This window comes from Marmota marmota, unplaced genomic scaffold (assembly GCF_001458135.2).
Source record: "Marmota marmota marmota unplaced genomic scaffold, marMar, whole genome shotgun sequence".
NCBI lineage: Eukaryota > Metazoa > Chordata > Mammalia > Rodentia > Sciuridae > Marmota > Marmota marmota.
In genome coordinates, this window is record NW_026000019.1 from 2,110,654 (window position 1) to 2,130,685 (window position 20,032).

The 20,032-nt window shown below is 35.1% G+C and overlaps 1 long non-coding RNA gene across 1 annotated transcript in view; it reads right to left on the reverse strand.

The window, feature by feature from the left end:
- LOC125618634 overlaps positions 1-13,731 on the reverse strand; it is a 29,458-nt gene extending 15,727 nt beyond the window's left edge. Inside the window, exon 1 of the long non-coding RNA XR_007349944.1 lies at positions 13,632-13,731. This is a non-coding gene — a long non-coding RNA (uncharacterized LOC125618634). The remainder of the gene's footprint in view (positions 1-13,631) is intronic.
- Between the last annotated feature and the right edge of the window lie 6,301 nt (positions 13,732-20,032).

Consider the following 20,032-nt stretch of genomic DNA (forward strand, 5'->3'; position numbering starts at 1 on the left):
CTTTGGACACTGATAGAAAATCTTAATCCTATATAAAGCATAAAACATTAAAGTAGGCTTGACGCTCTATCTAGGTCTTGTAAAATAATGAATCAATTTTGGTACTGACAGCCCATCTGCTAGAAATAATTTTTGTCACTTTTTATTTCCTTCACACTGACCACATCACTTCTATTCTTCCTAGATACAGAGTTAAGTCATTGTTTAGAAAGAGCAAAATTTCCTAGAGAAAAACATCCTACTTGTAGAGAAAAAAAAGTCCCCATATCTTCCTTTTTAAAGTTCAATATTATTTAATTATATAGGCTGTATTGAAATGGCACAGCATACATTCAGCATTAGAGTACATACTCTGAGCACATAAGCAGTGACTTACCATGTGGTAGGAGGAATCTAGACTTGCCCAGTGCCACATATATAGGAGCTGGTTCCAGAGACAGCCTTCAACTAAAATTGGACAGCTACGATTGTGGTTTGGATGTGAAGTGACCCCCAAAACCTCATATGTAAGACATTGCAAGAAAGTTCAGAGGAGAAATTATTGGGTTGTAAGAGTGTTAATGGAATCAATGACTTAATCCCTTGATAGGGATTACCTGAGTGGTAACAGAAGTGGTAAGGTGTGGCTGGAGGAGGTAGAAATTAGGGCATGGATTTGGTGTATATATTTGTATCTGGCAATTAAAGATTTCTCTCTCTCTCTGCTTTCTGATCATGATGTGAGCTGCTTTCCCTCTGTCACATTCTCCCACCATGATGTTTAGCCTGGCCTCAAGCCCCAAGAAATGGAGCCAGCCTTCTATGAACTAAAATCTCTGAAACTGTGAGCCTTAAATAAACTTTTCTTCCTGCAAAGTTGTTCTGGACAAGTCCTTTAGTCACAGCAGCAAAAAAAAGTTGACTAAAATAGCTACCTGTCACTCTAGACCTGATTCACAAACAATGGTTTTGTTTGGGAAGGTAAGCCAGTAACTGTGATATATAAATTGCAAATAGCATGTTTTAGTGAAATACAATAACTAAAATTTTAACAGTTTAATACTGGAAGTAATACACACACACACACACACACACACACACACACTTCTGCAGCATGATAGAGCATTGCTAAATCAAGAATGTCATCATCACAGCTGTGGTTAGAGATGACATGAAACAGGATAACTGTCTGTCTCCAACAGAAACCATCAGTTTTAATGCAATGGCAATGATAATACCATAATTGGCATCACTGTGCAGGGAGGATTTCCAAGATGGCAGTCTGACAGTAAAGTATGATTCCAAGTTTGCACATGGCCAGCAAATTTGTTATGCAGTAGCGTCTTATAGAACAAGGTCACCTTGACTCCAGTAAGACAACTTCGCCTAAATCAGAAATCTAGTAACAAAACAGGAGGCCAGTTTCTGGGTATTCTCACATCAGTGATAAGGACAGTGTTGGAAACGAAGGGAGAAAATATGAGTATACACTTTGGGTTAAAAATGCTTCTTCCAGATTTGGACATATCATCACTTGGACATACTTCACAAGTAGCATTATCATTTAACCAGGAACAGGCCTTCTGGTAGTGATTGGGAATCTCCTACTCTTAAGATGGGTTCATGCTGCAATGCTGAGGAAAAAGGACTGGCATTGACACTGTGAATGGTTAGGGAAACAAGGTCATTCCAGGAAGACTCACCCTAAGAAAAAAAGAAGGGTGTCCTTCTAGTTCTAAAGTGGAGTTTTGGGGTTAGATTAATTTTACTGTTCTAAAAGTTTATATGATCTGGTTTAAATCATTCTTCTGGTTACAAATAATTGTGAAGATTAGCTTGCATTAGTTGTCTAGTACTGAATAGCAAACCCCACAAAAGTGTAGTGCTGGATATTTAGGTAGCTAGCCTACTAGTACCGCATAAGATTACTTCCATTACCTGGACTTGTATCAAATAGCTGACTGGGACTGGAGGGTATAAGTGATCTTTCCATATTTGGGGATCACATGAGCAGGGTGTTTTGACATTTCTCTCCTTTATGAAAGTGTTTAGTTGACACCACCTTACATCTTTCAGAAGTGTTTTTAAAAAGAATTAAGAAACATACCTTGGTCTCATATCATTTTGATTAGATTATACCAGCTAAGGAGAATGGGGATAAGAAATGATTATAGTTTCTACATCCCCCTAAATATTGGTACCCATTATTTTACCCAAAATATTTGAAAACTTTACTCTCTCTTTAAATCATTTCTTTCTTTCCATATCTTATCAGATAGATACTTTAAAAAGCCAATTGGTGTTTTCAACCTTCTCTCTGAAAGTCTACTTCAACAGAGCCAACAGTGTCTACTAGCTTCTATTTTCCAAATAACAATAGGCAACATTTTGGCCAATTTTCCTGCCAGTTCACAACACAGACTGCTGTTCTACGGGCTCAGATGTTTTTCTCAGGGCCTTTCTAGATTCCAGCAGCAGTAGCCTGGCTATCTTTCTAGATTCTTCCCATCACCAAGTCATCAATTTACAAAATTTACTATTATTAAATTACTAAAAATTACTATTTTTACAAAAATTACTATTATTAAAAATAGTACCTACTTGTACCCATTTCTACATGTTGCATTTGAAAAACCCCTAGAACAGTAATTTGAACAGGAATTGTGCATTGTTTTTCAAGATTCGATTATTTCCTCTATTGGTTTAGTTTGGAGCTACTCATGTTTCTATAGTCAGGAAAGTCTTGACATGGGCTAAAGGCTATACAGTGGCCTCAGTGATATACATCCTGGCCCCTGCTGGAAGGCTGTGCTAGCTGGGCCTTGTTCTCCTCATTGCCTTTTATCCCAGCTTCCATCACAACGAAAATTGAAATGTTTGCTTGTGTATTGACTGTGAGTTTTCAGGAAAACTATCTGGTAGTAGATCTGGAGCCATTATTTGTCCAAAGAGTCAGCAGTCAGAAAAAAAGAATAGAAAATAAAAAGAAGACAAATATTAGCAAATCCTGATATTAGAGAGGACAATCTGTGACCTGCCATGCTATACTACCTCACTATTCCTCCTTGAACTTCAGACAGTAATAGGTATTTCTTCTCTTTGTTTCCCAAGTTACATGCAGATTTCCACTTGGCCATGTCCAGCCTGAAATCATTCTGAGAAATGTGCATTCCAATATAGTCAGATTGCAAAAATTTTTCTCTCCTTTAATTGTACTTTGTTTTTCTAAGTCTCTCTTCCTTCAATTATAAATGAAAACAAAACAACACAAACAAACCTGGAAATAGATGAAATTCCTAAGCAGGAGAGGATTTGATGAAGTTGAGCAGAATTTAGGGAATCATCAAGGGCTATGAAGAATCCATAAAATAACAAGTGATACACTATTTTCCTTCCTGGATTTAAAGGAGCAAAAAGAGGTGATGATATAATGAAGACTAAAAATAGCTCAGGACTGCAGAAGACGTGCCACCCAACTGGTGTTTTAAACATAAAATGCAGCAGCATTTCCTGAGCTGCAGATGGGCAAAGAATAAGCAGAGAAGACATCTTGCTACCCAATCTGCTGCTCCATTGTCTGAACTCAAGCAGAAGCTAGTATTCAAGAGCTCAGATGATGCAGTCCCTATAGTTTAGATACTTGCTTGGGAAGAGCAAAGATATAGAAGGGCAGGGAATCGAGGTGCCAAAAAAAGTAAAAATAAACAAACAAACAAACAAACAAACAAACTGGGTACAAAGCATCCTGTATTATACTAAATAGTATAAATAGTCTAAGTACTATTTTGCTGATCTGTGTCAGGCTTAGGTACTTGTTCTTAATGTCTACCTGGAGGTTGGAGGTAAAGGAATGAAAGCCTTCATCTGAAATATTGAGACAAGTGCATAAAACCCAGGTGATCTGAAGTTTCAGATAAATGGAAAACCAAGGAACAATTATATTTATCTTCTGGGAAGGGAGGGCACAGGAATACCCTCTCTTTTCTTAGCCTGGGCTATAAGTAGAGGGGAAAAAAAAGGGAGATGTTTCCCTGAGAATTTATAAAGAGAAACTTTCGTTCAAGAAGGAGTGACTAGAATCAATTATATGTCCTATGAAATCCTGAGGAAAATATATTCTAAATTCATCTTAGGTTGATATTGCCCTCTAGGAGCCTAGCAGAAGCAAATTCATATTCTTGCTGAATGAACTCACCTTAGACTCTGTACTAAATGTATTCCAAAAAAAAATGATGGTCTAAGAATCATGAATTCACAATCTCACATTAATTTTAAATAGTAGGAAATAAGTTTCATGATCAGGATTTCACAGAGGAGAGCAGTATTTTAGAACTAATTATTACACCTATTGAATTTGAAACTAACCAAAAAAACCTGAAGTGCTGCAAATAAAAAACAGCAACAACAAAAAAAAACTCCTATCAGGTTTATCCCAAAAAATAATTACATAAATAATTATAATTAACACTATAAATTAAAATAACTGTTGAATCAGAAAACTTAGAATAGCGTTGGCAAGCTAGAAGACAGATACAGCCAAGAAATAAGGGTTATTGTACAAGAGGTCAATGAAGTTCAAGTCTATAGAGAGAAAAACATGTAAGCTAATCAGAGTTCTGAAGGAGAGAGCTAAGGGTATGGGAAACAGTCAATAACAGAAGATAACAAAGGCTAGAAGTTTTCTAGACAAGATTAATAATGTCATTCATATATTCAGGAGGCTCAATAAGCCCTAAAAGTCTACAACAAGATACAATAGTGAGATGGCCCAAAACCAAAGGAAGAATTCAAATGCAGCAATACAAAAGAGATTAATCCTAAAACAAGTAAAGGAATGACAAATACATTGTCAAGTGACTTTTGGAAATAGTATAATAAGATAATGTCTTCAATGAGCAAAGAGAATGCATTATCACCTAAAACTCTACACCGCTAAGAACTGTCCTTCAAAAATAAGAGCAAAATTAAGTATATTCAGAAGAATAAAATCTGAGAGACCTTACTACCAACAGCCTTATAAAGGGTATATTTCATGGAGAAGGAAAATGATACCAGGTGAAATGTCTTAGTGCAAGAAGGAATTAATCAAGAAAGAAAATGTTAAATATGAAGGTTTATAACACTGAATGAATGTGAAAATAATGTCTAATTAGGGACATACAGCCAAATTATAGCAAAATTCTGAAAAATAACATCACAGCATGAAAAAGAGTTGGTGAATAAAATTATTCATGAAGGTATTAAAATACTGACTAAATCTATATATTATTAAGTAAAATATCTATATGTAAATCATTTCAGTAATATTTAAAATACAAAAAACCATGAGTATATTTTTATACAAATTAGAGAGAAAATATAATTTAAAAAATCAATTAATCCAAACCAAGAGAAGGAAAAAAAAAGAAAGAAAGAAAGAAAAATGACCAGAGAAGGGGTGGGGGGAGTAAAGTAACTAGTACCAAATGATCTAATGGAAATAGCTTCAAATTCTTCAATTACTACAGATGGTACAAATAGATCTGATTTTTCAGTTAAAACAGTGAGCAACCATCCCCAAATATATTAGATATAATTCATTTATAAAAGCAACCTCTAAAATATGTTAGTTACAGTGATAGATCAAGCAGAAAAAAAAATCAGTAATTATATAGTAATTTAAACATAAAAATTTTGCAAACAAGATTGGAATATGCATTACTGTTGTAATTAGAACAGAATTAAATTTTTAAAAATGAAAGCCAAACTATTTAAATTATGAAATGACTACACAGACCATTAGGGCTATGGTGGACTTTTTTTCAAATGTGTCTATATTTGCCAAATTTTTGTACAGATGTGTTTGTAATTTGAAAAAAAAATGAAATAAATGTATCTAATTTGGGGACTAACCAAAAGAGTTGTTCAAGAAATACTAGTTTCCTTTCTTCTGCTTATCGGAATGTAATTACCAGTGAGGATATAATATTCTGGGTACTCAAAAAAACTCATTTCTTAATATTTGAAAATAAAATAAAGGAAAAAAGTAAAGGGGTGCTAAACCACTCAGGAATATACTATTATTATTAGAAATATAATCAGTTCCCAGTAACAAAGTAAGTGGTTGACCAGAGTATGTAACATAAGGGGAAATCCTGTACCTGCCACACAGGGTCACTGTAACTGTAAGATGGCATCTTCCTCTTACAGTGAAAGAAATATTATAAAATAAAACAGGATTACATAGTCATCACCAATGTAGTATGACTGTGACTTACATAACAATCAAATATACCTTAAAAAGCATTGTTAACTCTAAATTTTTCTTCATAGTGTAGAGATGGCCCTCCCTTTCCCATCCCAAGGTGACATCTATTTCTAATCATAGCTCTTTTTCTTCTTTCCTTTCTCATTGATAAACCAACAGCTAATGACAAAGGCCTAAGAGGTTTGTGGGACTATTTAGGAGAAACAGGAGAAGTAAAGTTTTGACAAAGCTTATTAAAATATCTCTACCATACACAAGTCCACAAATTCTAATTAGTGAAGCTCAAACTAAAATTACAGGGTGCAATTACTATAACTCCAAAGTTATACTTCTATATCTAGACCCATGCTTTCCACTCCAGGGAAATCATGAAGTCATGATTTAAATTCCACTTCAATTTTCTCATTTGTTTACTGAGAGTAATAGCACCTGAATATTATTTCCCAAGAAGCATGTGACAAACTGATAATGCATAGCCAAAAAGAAAAAAAAGAAAGGCTTTACATTAATAAGCTTAAGCTATTGAGAGTGATAGAAATATGAATAATTTAATCTACAAAACTTTCTGTGTACTCTCAAAGAATGTGAATGCAAAGAGTTTGAAAGTTCTCATAGTTGCTTTCTTCCATTTGTTATCCCTTCTTTAGTGGCCAAAGGAAATATCTTTTGCTGATTAAACAAGGATACATAGGACATGATTCTCATCAAACTTTTTGCTTTAGTATTTTTTAGAAAAGAAATCACAGACCCAGCAGCAATACCAGTTATGTGATCCTCTATTAAATTAAGTTCTGGAGCAGCACAGAGGAATTTAGCAGGGCTTGTCAGACATCCAATTTCATCAGAGCTTGGGTTCTTGACAATAGAGATGTTAAAGATTCATGATTGGGGAAATATCAACCTCATTCATCGTGAGAATGTAGCCTGGGATCTAGCAGCAGTATGACTTGACCAATCATTGACCTCTGGGCCTTTACTATGTATTATCATTTATTTGCCATGAAAGCATAAGCCCCTCTGCCTCAGATCCATTTCTCTAGAAGAAGATATTTATATGAGGATTCTTGAGCAAATGATTTATGGAAAGGTTTCCCTCAGTGGAATCTAGGAGAGAAGTAGGGAACAGGCTTCAACTGAGGGAGAAGCCAGGCAAAGAAGGGGGGTGAGGTGAGGTCTAAGCTTAGCCTGACCTAATCTGGCACTTGAGAATGAATGACAACTTGGGATAACAGGGCTGACCTGTTAGAGGTCCCTATTAGCACTGGCTATGAGCTGCTCCCAAGGGAGGCCTTTACCTCTCCAGCATTTCTGTGTGAGTTATTCTGTCTAGTTAAAGATGATTCTCAGGAGAAGGAGAAGGCTGGAAAAGGTTCCTATCTAATATTCAAGCAGCAGAAGACTAGAGGCCTTGGCCTAGTGAAAGAGATCTGGGTGGGGGAAAGAGAGGGAGGCAGGAAGGTCTGACATACCCTTTCAGTGCCTGACAATGGAGCCACAAAATATAGTGTATTGGGGTTACCCCATTGTTCCAACTGCTTTAGAACCCTAATATGACATGGGACATACTTTTGTGGTCCATTTATCTCCACCTTTAGGTTGGAGGTGTGTGTGTGTGTGTGTGTGTGTATTTTACCTTATACACTAGTCAGTCAATCTGATTTAAGTAGATTGGGGACAAAATCATTTTCATCAGTTTTCCTAAAATAACAGCACTTATAAAGCAATCCCAGGTGGTGGTTCTACTTATTAACTTATTTTTATTGACATTATTTCTTTAAATATAGGTTGGTTTATGGGGTTTACAGTGCTGCTTCTTCTTGGTTCCCATGTAACTGAACCATGAAATGGGAACACCATTTCACATCATAGAAACATAATACAATTTGAGGCAGACCATACATGACCCTTTCTCAAGTACACTTTGATTCCTAGTCACTAGCTTTATTTCTAGCATTCCATGATGCTTGCCAAGTGAATGCCCTACATATTTCAATAACACACAGACAATGTCCAGACAGAATACATTCTGTTTACTAAATAGACTTTACTGGAGAAAATCCACACAAACTGAAAAAGCAACAAGTGTGTTTGTCCCAGCCTATTGCTCAATACAGCCCATAGAATTTGTATCAGGAAGACAGGATGCAGGTTCCAGGAGAGAAACACAGCCTTTGAGTAGTAGAGATTTTGAGTCCTATGTTTGGAGAACAAGTTCTTCATGTAGCTTGATTAGCAGATTGATGATATTCAGGCTTGAAGACTGCAGCTATCCAACATAGCAGAAACATGTTATCTGATCTACTTCTACCACATCAGCTTTCATAGTTGGAGGCAAAATAGCTGGAGTATAGTCTGTAGGTTACAGCTCTTATGATACAGACGAAAGGTGACCTGACTCATCGCTTCGTTTTACTACCAGTTACTGTATTTTGCTCCAGCTAATTTTCACTGAATATTAGAGGAGGTCTAGCGTTATGGAAAATCTGACCTGAGCAAATTAAGATTTTCATATTGTAAAATTAATATTATTTTTAAATGATCTCTTTCTATCTAAGAAGAAGAAACTCAGAATTATAAAATATAGCTGAAAAGAATTTAGCAATCATTTAGTCCAATAACCAGATAACATTAAGATAGAATTTTCAGTAGAGCTGAAAATATAAAGTTCATCATATTCTAAAGGACTGTGTGTCAGTTCAGGTTTTCTGAGAAGCAGATGCCACATGGGATTAGAGGTAGAAGAACTTTTAGGGGAAAAAAGCTTGTCAAGGACAAGGGGAAGAAGTAAGAATAGGCAAGGCAGATGTTGAAACCATTGTGCAATTCTGATGCTTGTGACAGGGAAGAGGTAAAGAAAAATTAGACAGGAAGAACTTTATTCTATAATTCACTTCCAAGTAATTTTCAGCCAGGATGCTGGGACTATTCTTATAGAATTAGCAAATAAAAATGTAGGATGCCCAGTTAAATTTGAATTTCAAATCAATAGATAATGTTTAGTGTAAATTTCTCCAAATATTGTATGCATATTTTCACAAAAAAATACTAATGGCTAATCTGAAATTCAAATGTAATTGGGTTCCCTGCATTTTATCTGGCAACCCTAATTACAGGAATTCCCTGTCAGGTAAGAATGAACTAGCACTAGTACACACCCTTGCCTGGGAATGAGTAAGTGGAGGCTTGATGTAAACATTGTAATAAAAAAGGCAGCAGATGGGGCTGTCAGTCAACTATTCTCCTCACAGTAGGTGATCTTGAAGATTTGAGCAGCATAATTGCATGACTGCCACAAACTTGCTAGACAGCACATGCAAAAATTTGCAGCACTTAGTATGCATATCCTAAGGTTTGGAGACACCTAGTGGTCTAGTGCTTCATTCTTGCCAGAAAAACAAAGAGCCAGGTCTGAGCTGGCCAGCAGGTAATGGATGGATGGAAAAGGAAGGAAGTGACTACTTTGAAACAACTGCCCATTCCGTTTTTATCCTGGCAAAGAATGTGTAGGCATTTTCTGTGAACCAAGGGTAGGCCAGAAAATGACATTTGCCAGTGTAGGGTGATATTTCCATCATCTTTGAATCTGCCCATCAAAGATGACTGCCTGATGCAATGACTGAACCTGGAGTAGAGACTAGCGATATTGTCGTATAAATAGGACAAAACCAAACCAGAGATGCATTACTTAAATCAGCAGGCACATGTGACAGGTCCTAATTAAGAGGTTATCTCCAAGAGCAAAATCTATGAGTCACATCTGATGTGGCAACAAATGGCACCCAGATCTCAATGGTTTATAATAAGAAAACATATTTCTTGTTCTTACATAATGACTGGACTCTAAAACCTCAAAGGTTTTTTCTTTTCTTTTTCTTTTTCTTTTTTTTTTTTTTTGTGGTGCCAGTTACTGAACCCAGGGACACTGAAACACCAAGCCACATCCACAGCTTGCTTATTTATTTATTAATTTATTGATTAATTTATTTATTTAAGATAGGGTCTTGCTAAGTTGCTGAGGCTGGCTTTGAATTTAGGACATAGGATCCTCCTGCCTCAGCCCCTCAATCTGCTGGAGTTACAGATTTGCACCACTGCACCAAGATACAAAAGGTTTTTCATCTGTGTGTCTTATCATTCCAGAATCCAGACTGGAAAAAAAGAAATACTAAGAATACACTGTTCTCATGGCAGAAAGCAGAATCTTGGAGGGTGAGATGAAACACACATACCTTATAGAGCTTCAACTCAGGGCTGCCACATCTGCTCCAACTGATGTTCAAAGCAATCTGTGTGTCCCAAACCAAAGTCATTGGGATGAATTGTCTCTTGGAAGCCACAAAGAAGTCCCATAGCAAAAGGTCACTAATATTAATGAATAGTTGTATACCAATAAAGAGACACCTATTTTGGATTTTAAGGGGTTGAAATGTGTCCCCCCATCTTGAAAACAATATGATGGAGTCCTAATCCTATCCCCAGTACCTCGGAACGGGATTTTATTTAGAAACACTGTCTCTACAGATACAAGCAAAATAAAATGAATGCATAAGTGCTATAATCCAATATGACTAGTATCCTTAAAAAAGAGAAATTTTGGATACAGCAACACATGCCAAGTGAATGCCAGATGAAGATGAAGATATTCACAGGCAGAGGTTAAGGTGATATGTCTACAAGCCAAGAAATAAAAATGCCAATGTCTGCCATAAGCTACCAGAACCTTGAAGAAAAGCCTGAACCAAATCCTCCTCCTCAGGGCTGAGAAGGAACCAACTTGGTCTCAGATGTCCAGCCTCCAGAGCCATGAGAGAACACATTTCTGTTGAGCCCATCCATTTTGTAATACTGTGTTACAACCATCTAGCAAACTAGACAAGAATAGTAATCTAATATATCACTAATTACCAGGAGAAAATACTAGCTTCAAAACTCTGCCAACTGCAGAAAGTATCCAAGCCTGATCATCTTTTCAGCCCACCACAAAAAGGAATGATCATGCTCCTCGCTCCTCTCATTCTTCTTGACACTCCAGCCCTTGAGAGAACAGTAACAATAACACTCCTGATCAGCCTGGGAGAAGCCTCCCATGTACATGAGATTCAGAGTTTTGGTTACTCCACAAAATGCACAATGTTGTTACTAAATTAAGTTTGTTCTGTGGCTTATAGTGACCAGAAGACTTTGTAATGTGACTACATTATAAAACCTAATAGTCTGAGATGTCCTGGGTAATATTGAAGAGTTTTATTCAGGGGGAAGGAAAAAATTATGCCTTCTAGCAGTTTTAAGGAAACAATGAGAAACCAAAAGTAAAGTAGCTATAGTTATATTCAAGAGTTGTGCTTGTTTGAAGAAACACACACTTATTTTACAAATTAAGAAACTTTGACTCAGAAGAATGTAAATGAATTGCTTAAGGTCAAACAGCTAATTAGTGGCAGAGCTGGGACTAGATCCAGATTCTTCACATTCTCTGTTTAATTTCCACTAAACTCTGCTGACTTATCTTGTACACTGCAGAATTATTTTTAGAATATCAGAAGTGCCTTCCTTTTATGTAGCCACATTAGAAGAGAGTTTTGCTGTTTCTTAAAATGTAAAATATAGAATAACCCCATGACCTAGCACTTCCACTCCTCATTAGATATCCAACAGAAATAAAAATATGTCTTCACGAAAATGTGAATACAACTCTTCATGGAAGCAGTATTTTATAACAGTCAAAAGTCTGGAACCATCCAATGTCCACGAACAGATGAACACAAAATATAGTCACCACGTAATAGAATATTATTCAATAATAAAAAGGAATGAAATTTTACTGCATGCCACAATGTGGATGCTTCTTAAAAATCTTATGCTAAATGAAAACGCAGGTCATTACAGATCACACATTCTATGATTCCATTTATATGAAATATCCAGAAGTACAGACAGAAGATTTCATGAACAGGAAAAATGTGAGTAAAAAGGGTGACTTTTAACAGGAATGAGATTTCTTGTTCAGAATGATTATAACATTCTAAACTTACTGATGATTGTACAACTCTGCATATACTGAAAACCACTGAAATGTGCAATTTAAATGGAAAGACTTTATAGGATAATGAAACGTATCTTAGTATGGATATGCATTTTTATAAAAATTATAATCATTCCATATTTTAACATATCTTTTTCATGAAAGAAACAGAAATATTGGAATCTTTTACATATTTTAATCTTCCCACAGTTCATTCTCTCTTGGTCTGTAACTTGGACAAAACCTTAAAACAGACTCAGCTGAACGTGTATTATTTGGTTCAATAAAGATTTGACTCACTACAAACACAGGAAGGGCAGCCTATCAGTTTATATAGAAGAAATTACACTGAGCTTTTCACACTAAAGCCAGTATTTTCACCACTCCAACAAATGTTAGTGAACCTGAATTTATATCTTGCCCTCTTTACCAGCTCAGCAACTCATAAATTCACGTCTCATAACTTAGCCCTTAAAAGCCTTACTCTCAGTAGACATCATTGATGAGTTAAGGCTTAAGATGTGATATTTTAACATTTGAAGAAATAATGACCTTTAGATACCCAAAAGAATGTGAAATGGTAATTCTTTCTCCTTCTTTTCTTCAAAAAACTGTCACAGTCACGGGAGGATAGTACATAATCTTAAGAAGTATACTTTCAAAATATCATATCTGTTTATTCACCAAGTTATGAAGATTAACACTTTCTATAATTTGATATATATCTGTAGATAGTAAAATATTATGAACATAAATCATGGCAGAAATGTTTTGAAAATTAACACCATGAAATTCAATCATCTATGATATCTTAAATCCACAATGAGATCCTTACAACTTTTTCTCCTCAAGGAGAAGGTCATCCAGGAGAAGCTTCTAAAGGACTTTGTAGGAAATCTTAGTGACAAAGGTACATAAAATATACAGAAGGTAGTTGGCAAAGTGTACTGGAAAGGTATTCTAAAATCAATACAGATAATGTAAATAATTTTACTGACTCAAAATACCTCATATGTTTATTATGAAGATATTTTTAGATTCTGTTTGACCTTGATGTGTTTTTAGCAACATTGATTGCTATTACCAGGGCAAAATTCTTCTTTCCCTTGGTTCTGTAACCTTACGCTATGTCTTTTCTAGGAGTATATTTTTCTCTGCGTTTCCTTTCACTTGTTCTTCCATTTTCTCTCTCTGTTTCCTAATGGTGTTATAACAAACTGCGGTAAGAATCAGTCCTTAAAATAGCACAGATATACTCTCTTACAGTTCTGGTAGCCAAAAGCTCATAATCAGTTACTGTCCCCAGCCAGCATAGGCAGCCAAACTAGGGTCGCTCTAGTGAATTTCCTAAGGTACCAAATAAAACACAGACACACAATTTACCTTTAATTCAAGCCTTGGATGGCTCCTCTGCCCTTGGCCTCAAGCTTCCCAAATGGGAGAGTGAGGAATGTCACAGGAGAGGCTGAAGAGAGGGTGGGGGAGAGGGAGTGAGAGGGAGTAAGAGTGCTAACACGTTTGGGATTGGTCTTTTATTGGGGGCACTCTGATTCTTTAGAAATTTCCATTCAATAAAGGTCAAGAGGGGCGGGGTTACAAGGACAGGTAAGGTAACTCGACCCCTGGGGCTATAGGAAGGCATGTCTATGCATGAAGACACTTTTGGGACATTTTTACGACTTCCAAGATGAGGCCACCATCTAGGGCCACTTGATGTGGCCAGATCACAGGAAGTGACTGACAGAGCCTCACCAATCAGGGAAGGAAAATGCTGGTCACATGGCATGTTGGCCTCCCACAAGACTAGACTGGGTCCTTCTGGAGGCTCTGAGCATCTGGAGGCCTCCCACATCCTTTGGCTCCTAGACTGCTTTCTCCATCCTCAGGCCACTGATGGAGCATTTTTAAATCTCTCAGTGTCCTGCTTATTTTTACATCACTTTGTCTGTGACTGACTCTTCCCATGTCCTATGTTCCTCTAATAAGGGTGCTTGTGATTGCAATAAACCTACCTAGATCATTCAGGAAACTCTCTTCATCTCAAGATCCTTAACTTAACCATGATGCAAAGTCCTTTTCTATACTAGGCATATATTCACATATTTCAATAATTAAATCTGGGTAAAAATGGGGGTATTTACTCAGCTTACCACACTTTCATTTCCTATATATCCTATTATCTAACTTGCAACTAGAGACACTTTTTTTACATGTTGCTATAAGTTATAAATTTAGTTTCTTAGTCTGGTCCAAATACACTGGATAAATATAAAAATAAATTATTAAATAATTATGGTGACAGCAGTCATCCTGTGATCCTCATATTAGAAACTTGCATCTAGTATACTTCCATTAAGTTGACTGGATCACCGGATTGGGGTAGAAAAATAAGAGAGAGAAGCCACATTGAACAAGAATATATTATAGTATGCTTCATTCAGTGCTTTCTGTGAAAAGATGTTAAATCATAATATATGTACTATCAGGATCTACAAAATGGCCCTATAACTTATATCAATGGATTTATTATATGGTAGATAATTGTAACTGGATTTTCTATCAAAAAATTAAAATTCCTTTTAGCATACCATTTGTTTTAGCATACCATTTGTTTTCTTTTTTTGTGGTGCTGAGGATCCAACCTAGGGTCTCATTCATGCTAGGTAAGTACTCTAAACTAAGCTATACCACTTACCCAGAATTCTGTTTTCTATGTTTTGTTCTTTTTTGAATTTTAAATGTCAATATTTTAGTATTTGGGCATTGATCACTGGTTTCCACTGTGTGTGTACGTGTGGGCCAATAAAAGACTTTAGAGGATTGCTTTCCCTTTCTGTATTCTAGAACAATAGAAAAGCATAAGCACTTTATATTTTTAAAGTTTTTTGCAGAATTTCCTTGTGAAATCTAACCATTGCTTTTTGGTACTGAGGATTGAATCCAGAGACTCTCTAATACTGAGTGACTATCCCAACCTTTTTCTTTTGAGACAGAGTCTTGCTAACTTGTTGAGACTGGCCTGAAACTTTAGAACCTCCTGCTTCAGCCTGCTGAGTTTCTGGGATTACAGGAGTGTGCCACTGGACCTGGCTCAACCATGACTTGTTAAACATAGTTCTTTAATAAAGTTTACTCTGTGGTAAACTAGTCTACTTAGTCATCTTTACTGTGGTCCAATAAATTATGTTTTTATACATAATCTCTAGAGAAGAGTTTGTTTCATTTATGTTATTTTATTATATGGGCATAGATTTGTCCAAAACAGAATGTTAGTTTTTATTAAATAAAATACCAAACTTGGGATTACTAATAATGAAACAGAATATGTGCCTTTTGATTCTCACCAAAAACATTTAGTCAAATTATCAATGAAGAAACAATGTCTTTTAATGTAGAACATTCTATAAGAAAATTGGTCTGACATCCTCAAAAAGGTCAATATCAATGAAAGACACCCCTTTCCATCAAATGCATGTATAGAGACAATCATTATTCTTGTATAAAAAAAAAAAACAACAAATGGACATGGCTGATAATCGAAGGCAATGTATGAATTATTTATTCTGGAACAAATTATTTATTCTGGAACAAAAAAATACACACATAAGAGCAAAATTTTATAATGATCACTTAAGTAAAATTATGAAAACTGAATATGGACTTACATCAAATCAAATAAATACTGAATCAAGTGAGATTTCTGGTATTCGGTCATAGTAACATAGTAAGATTTGTCTTCTTAGGAGACACATGCTGGAAGTTTTAGGTGGTAAAGAGTCATGATATCTGATAATTACATTTAAAGATACACACACACACACACACATAGATTCAGACAAGACAGAGAAACTAAACACACCATATTTGTTAGCCCCTCATAAACTTATGTGCAAAGTGTTTAAGTTTTCATTTAATATTCTTTTATCTCTTTTATGGCTTTAAAATTTTTCAAATAAATATTTGGGGAAAAATATTCCCTGATGGTAAAATTCAAAACAAATCCTCTCATGGGATAATGATTTGACTTTTGCCACTTCTTAATTTGCATAATTTCTCACTATTTCTTTCAACTTGATTAGGCCAAGTAGGGGTTCATCTCTTCTTTGCGTTTGAATTATCAGATTTTAAAAATTGTTTTTAGGTGTAAGTAACTAAAACTTCTCTTTCTCATTATTTTATGATTATTAATTCCTTCCTATTTATTTTATCTGGCATTGTGTATTTATTTATTGCAGTGGAAAAACAGAATACAGAAATTATTTTGAGAAATAAGAATTCTGACATTTCAAATAATACTTTGTATGTTCAATGACATTCAATTTACACAAGAAAAAAATTTCAAACCTTGTGACTTAAAAAAGCTTTCGAATTATATAAGTCACAAATTTTGAAATTTAAACACTTCTTTTCATTGTGAATATGCTCAAGTATTTTGAGCCTTCTCATAAATTTGCAAGCCATTTTAGATTGTAATATACTCTTCCAGAACATTCAAATATACATGTTTTTTTTTTGTGATCGTTATTGTTCAACATTTCCCCATATAATTTTATTAGCTTATCTCATCTTGAGGTTCAATAACACACTGCTAGATTAGTTTTTAAAATAAAAATATAAAAACAAGAAGATGATACTCTATTTTTACCTGAGAGAACTTAAAAAATGGAGTTTTATCTTCTTTCTTTATAAATATCTTTCAAAAATAAGCCTTGGAGAACTCCATATCATATTATTTGGGGAGTAATAGGGCTATTTTTGTTTGATCAAAAGATCTATCCTCCTGACACAACTGTTCATATTGCTTAGACGCATTTCAACATTTTTGTTTGTTTTGGTTCTTTGGTCCATTTTATCTTCAAGTAACCTGACAATCCATCTTCAAAATCTATACCTCAATTCCAAAACAAAGATAATTTGTGCCAATTATTTCTAAATGGGATTCTTATTCCTTTATCACTTATGTCTTTTGTCCCCCCACCACTAAAGTCAGTGTTATACATTTAATGTTAAAGTAACAAAATATTGGTTGATTTTTAATGTTCTGCTCTTAATCATTTATATCTGGAGTATAATCTATTTAATTGGACCTACTTTTTTTGCTGGTATAATTTGCTTGCTGACTTAATTATTATACTTTTGATATAATTATTATTATACTTTTGGATTCAGAAATAAAAGCAACATGGAGATAACATGGATAGGGATTTTATGAACCGCGGTTCTAGGAAGACTCCATTATTCAAATAATCTTCTATTATTGATTAACTCAAATGCTCTGACACTGTTGTTTGTTACCTATAACATCATTTAATAATTGGTATGTTGACAGTGATATCTACTGTGAGTCAGATACTTCAGAAATTTTTTCTAAAAGCTAATTTTGGTGGAAAAGATAGAGAATGTAAAAGGCCTGAATACTTATGATATAAATGATGGAGAAAAGTAACACAGAAGAATGAGAAAATGTACCAAATCATTTTTATATTTTAGTTAAGCTACCAACAGGAAGAAAACAGCACGATGAAAAGGAATGAAGAAAGTATAAAGAAGGGAATATTTACAAATTTGTGTGCAGGAATTAAGTAAACTAATGACAGAAAATAGTTATCATTCCTAGATCTGGAGGGATTAGCTGAAGGGAAATCCTCATTAGCTTGCTGGGCCTACCAGTTCAAATCACCAGAGACTGGGTGGTTTAAACAATAGAAATTTTTCTCACAGTTTTCCATGATAGAAGTCTGCAAACCCAGAGTGGGTGGAGTCCTTCTGAGGACCATGAGGAAAGAATGTGTTCCAGACCTTTCTTTTAAACTGGTGGATAACTGTCTTCTCCCTGTGTCTCATCTTATCTCCTCTTTCTACATTTACCAGATTCCCAGAGAGCTATAGCTGTAGGAAACTGGTTGCCTAAGAGAAGCCCTAAGTATGGGAATGATGCTTAATGGGTAACTCTATCCCATTAAGAAAGGATCCAGGGATAGTGCTACCCTACATTTTGTCATTCCTGTCCTCTGATTTCTTAGGGTTTACAAAGCCCAGCTGGAAACACACAGTAGACAGCCTATATGGTTTCATTCTTTGAAGCTGGTCTTTCAGAGAACAGAACAAGTAGAAAAAGAAGAAGGGTGGATTTGAGGTGGCCAAAAGAGATTATCTAGCACAACTTAACAACAGAGAAGTAACTCTTGGACCAGAGTTCAGGAAAAAGGGAAGAATAGTTGTATAAGGGGATCTGTGATTTTTTTTTTAATAAATATCCTTTCAAAACCAGGTTCTGAAATGCCTTCAAACAAAATTAAAGGACTAGAAGGTGAGAATCAGAGCAAAAGTGAATTACAATTACTTGCAAAAGTCTCTCTTTTATTAATGGGCTACATGAAAAGCAATCCATGAATTTTTGGTAGTATTCACTTTAAATTAAACTATATTTAGGCCCAAAAGTTATCTGACACAACCAAAGAAAACATCTATGAATCACTACCTGATCCCCTTCACATTCCATCCCTAAACTCCTAATATTGCAAAATTATGTTATATTAAAAAAATTGTGTGTATCTATTCTAATGCCTAGGTTAGAAATTGGGTAGTAAACAAAAGACTATAGACCAGTTAAATTTAACAGTGGAGTTTATTTGAGCAAAGAATGATTTATGAGTTCGCAGGCTCAGAGAATTCTACCTAGCAGCATGAACAGTGAGCTCTTACACGTCAGGCATACAAGCAAAGTAGAGAAAGCACACCCAAATGTCTATACCTAGGTATTTGCTTTACCAGAGCCTGATCTGATCAGTTAGCTGCCTGAAACTGGCAGAAAGTTGAATGCTTGTGATTGGCTACTTATTACAAAATTAATTAAATAAATGCTGCATTAGGCTTCAGTTTGTTTAAGGGCTAAATCAGATTTCAGTATATGGAAAAGGAACTTGAAAAAAAATGGAGACAGTCTTAGACTAATGGCCTCCTCCTCATTTACTTTAATAAGGGCAACTGAAGCTCAAGAGAGATTAAATGTAACATTTTACATTAATTGTTGAGTAAGATGAGAACTCAATATTTCTTGCTCCTCGTCCTTGTTTGTGTTTTGTTTGCTTTTTATTTTTTGACCACAATTTTCTACCCAAAGACCAATGCCAGTATAAATTTCTTTCAGTCATGCAGTGAAGTTTTTATTATTTTCAGAGCTAAATTACTGACTCCCTGAAGTGAGAACTGTGCCTGCCTTATTCATTACAACATCTCTTACCAAAACAGTGTCTTGCATACCTTATAAAGGAATAGATAATTCTTGACTATCAGTATTACTTAAAACCTAAGTCACTCCCAATATTATAATTTCAAGTAAGTAATAGCACCAAGGAGAATGAAAAGAAGAAAATGAGATCTTTTCAATATTTCTTATAACTAAATCCAGAATAGGAAATCATGTAAAAATAATGCATATTTTATAAAATAATTCTCATAATCCTTATCTCCCTTAATACACACAGTATGTTTGTGTGGGGGGGAATGTATCCCTTTTCCTCAATGATAGATATTAAATTGTAACATTATTGTTTCCTTCTTAACTATATTTGGTAATGTGGCCAGGGTTAATGAATTATAGTCTATCTAAACGCTTACACCTTACAGAAATGCAACTCTTAAGCGAATCAATTTAAACAAATGAAGAATTTTCAATAGGTTAATTTACTTGTATATGTTAAATCTTGAAGAGAAGTCTAGGCTAGGACCCTGCTTATGGTTTATCACCAAGATTATAAGTGTAATTTCCATAAAAACAAATT